This window comes from Mus caroli, unplaced genomic scaffold (genome assembly GCF_978045245.1).
Source record: "Mus caroli unplaced genomic scaffold, Mus_caroli_1 scaffold_12, whole genome shotgun sequence".
In the NCBI taxonomy this organism is placed as follows: Eukaryota; Metazoa; Chordata; class Mammalia; order Rodentia; family Muridae; genus Mus; species Mus caroli.
Window position 1 is genome coordinate 73,955,962 of NW_028227267.1, and position 3,642 is coordinate 73,959,603.

The 3,642-nt window shown below is 37.2% G+C and overlaps 1 pseudogene; it reads left to right on the forward strand.

Moving 5' to 3' along the window:
- Positions 1–726: 726 nt before the first annotated feature.
- Positions 727–3,012, forward strand: LOC110309623 (uncharacterized; annotated as a pseudogene).
- Positions 3,013–3,642: the final 630 nt, after the last annotated feature.

The window sequence follows — 3,642 nt, forward strand, 5'->3', positions numbered from 1 at the left end:
GGGTGTTACTGATGTTGGCAAGGGAAACGCTTGGTAGAAAGAGGAGCTTTGGCTCAGTTCTTTAGGACTTCGTGCACTTAGGAGGACACAGAAAAAATGAATGGCTTCCCCCCCACCCCCCTATCACACATGGGGAAGTTCTATAGCTCAGGAAGGAAGGAAAATATCTTCAAGGAGGGAGGTACTTCCCAGAACTACTTCCTCAAAAAGAGTCCACCCCTCATGAGCGCTAAAGGACAAGTTAGGGTGACAACCTAGTACACACTTGCAATAGATTTGGTTCCTTGGGCAGACAATAGTGTCCTGGGTTTGAAAGCAGGCTCTGAACACCTCACAGCCTGAGTGGACCTCTCCCTGAATCTGTAACTTGAGAATAGTGTACAGTGTAGGAAAACCACCACAAGACACACACAGTGCTCACAGTAATGCCCCTTCCAATAAATTGTGTCCTCTACTGGTTTGCAGACTGAGAGCTAGATTCTAAGCTGGCTACAACAGACAGATATTTAAAAACAATCCCCTTCTTCTGCCTGTAGAAGCTCCTCTTTCCTTCATATATCCTCTGGCACAAGGCATGGGTTGTGGCAAGTATTGATTCCTGCTTTCTATTCTTCATTTTTTCTAGAAAAAGGGAGAGTCGTTCCTTCTACATGCAGATGGTTTCCGGAAGGCGAAGTTTTAATATAAACCTTTGTGAGACATTCCCTTCTGAATGAGAAAGGGAAGATGTCGTCTTCTAAGGGTCTGTTGACTTTCATGGATGTGGCTATAGAGTTCTCTAAGGAGGAGTGGGATGTCTGGATTCTGCTCAGAGAGCTTTGTACAGAGAGGTCATGTTGGAGAATTACAATAACCTGGTTTCTGTGGGTGTTGCTGTTTCAAAGTCAGAGGTAATCTTCTGTCTTGGAGAAAACAAAGAAACATGGATTGCTGATAGAGAAGATATGGAAGGGGAAAAAACAGCTCTGTCTTGTGATAATACTAAGAAACTACTCCCCAAACGACGTACACAGGATTACTTCCAGAACAAGATAACACTAAGATTTGGATGGAGTAACCTTTCAGATCTATATCGAAACAAATTCTGGGAATATTTTGGTGATAGTACAGAGTATGAACTATTTGATTATGTAAATGATCAATTGGAAAAGCATGTATTTTTCATTTCTGAAACTTATGAAGAAGCCCTAACTTCTCTTGAAAGAAGTCAGACTGGGTCACTAACTTTCATTTTCACAATTGGAGAATTCTCTAGGAAAAAAATCACAAGATTTGAAACACAACTCTATTTTACACCGAAATACACAAACATTACAAAGTGACATTTGGGAGAAAAAATTGTGTTTCCTGATATATCTATTACAGAATATGAGGTTAAACAGCGCATCAGTGCTTTATGAACAAATGAGACTGTGGAGCAGAGAAAAAGGGACTGAATGTCATGAAGGTGAAGGAATCTTCTCTCAAAATTTATGGCATTTCCCGCAACAAAACCTAATCTGTGACAAGTTATATGATGTAGAACAACATAAAAAAGAATATGTGAATGCAATGAATGATGGAAGATATAATGTGGGAGGTATTTTTAAAAGCTCTAACACAATAATTGATATTAATATAGACTCTGTCAAGAATCCTTTACTAATGTATTACCAAAGCAATCAATATAGAGAGATATCACATCAAGGTAATGACTTATTAGAAGATTATATTTGTAAAACAAATCCAAGTGATAATCAGAGAAGCAGCTTTATTCCAGAATATCATTATAGCAAGCATAGAAAAATGGCTATCTCTAGTCACTCGTCCCAGTCTTCTTCGCAACAGCATACCACAGAGAAACTTTGTATAAATGAAAATAAGAATGCCATTTTAAGTGAATCTTCAATTCATAGTTGGTACACTGGACCATGGATTAATGGAGAGTCCAAGAGTTACCTGTATGATACAAACAAGGATGCCTCAAATGAATCATTAAGCTTTGAGAGAGCTCAGAAATTAAATAAATGTAATAAGTATGGGAAATCATTTATCCAGTCCTCAAGTCTTCAAGCTTATTCTAGAACTTCTACACAAGAGACACCTTACAAATGGGATGAATGTGGAACATTCTTTACCTGTTCCTCAAGTCTTAAATTTTGCAAGGAAAACTGTACAGGAGAAAGACTTCATAAATCTAATAACTCTGGAAAATCATTTTCACAGTCCTCAAAACTTCAAGTTCACTACAGAATCCACTCAGGAGAGAAACCTTACAAATGTAATGAATGTGGCAAATGTTTTACACAAAACAATGTGCTTAAAAATCACTACAGAATCCATACAGGAGAGAAACCTCACAAATGTAATGAATGTGGAAAATCTTTTACACACCCCTCAAAACTTCAAGTTCATTACAGAATCCACACAGGAGAGAAGCCTTACAAATATAATGAATGTGGAAAATCTTTTACACGGAACACAGAGCTTAAAGTTCACTACAGAATCCACACAGGAGAGAAACCTTACAAATGTAATGAATGTGGAAAATCTTTCACACAGAACTCAGATCTTAAAGTTCACCACAGAATCCACACAGGAGAGAAACCTTACAAATGTAAGGAATGTGGGAAATCTTTTAAACAGAACACAGAAATCAAAGTTCACTACAGAATCCATACAGGAGAGAAGCCTTACAAATGTAATGAATGTGGAAAGTCTTTTACACGGAACACAGAGCTTAAAGTTCACTACAGAATCCACACAGGAGAGAAACCTTACAAATGTAATGAATGTGGGAAATCTTTCACACAGAACTCTGATCTTAAAGTTCACTACAGAATCCATACAGGAGAGAAACCTTACAAATGTAATGAATGTGGAAAATCTTTTACAAAGAACTCAAATCTTCAAGTTCACTACAGAATCCACAAAGGAGAGAAACCTTACAAATGTAATGAATGTGGGAAATCTTTTACACAGAACTCAGAGCTTAAGGTTCACTACAGAATCCATACAGGAGAGAAACCTTAAAAATGTAATGAATGTGGCAAATCTTTTGCACAGTACAAAGTGCTTAAAGTTCACTACAGAATCCATACAGGAGAGAAACCTTAAAAATGTAATGAATGTGGCAAATCTTTTGCACAGTTCAAATTGATTAAAGTTCACTACAGAATTCATACAGGAGAGAAACCTCACAAATGTAATGGATGTGGGAAATCTTTTACACAGAACATAGAGCTTAAATTTCAGTAGAGAATCCATACAGCAGAGACAGCTTACAAATGTAATAAGTGAGACAAATCTTTTCCACAATCCTCCAATCTTCAAGTACACTACGGATCCCATACAGGAGAGAAGCCTTACAAACATAATGAATGTGGCAAATCTTGTATATGGAGCACAGAGCATAAAGTTCCCTACAGTATACATACGTGAAAGAAACCTTACAAATTTTTTGATTGTGGCTAATCATTTACATAGAACTCAGAGCTTAAAGTTCAGCAAAGAGTCTGTACAGGGGATAAACCTTATAAATAAAATGAGTGCTGCAAATCCTTTACACAACACTCAGATCATAAAGCTCATCGCAGATACCATACTAGAGAGAAACCTTACAAATGAAATGAAGGTGGCATATCATTCACTAACTCTCCAAGT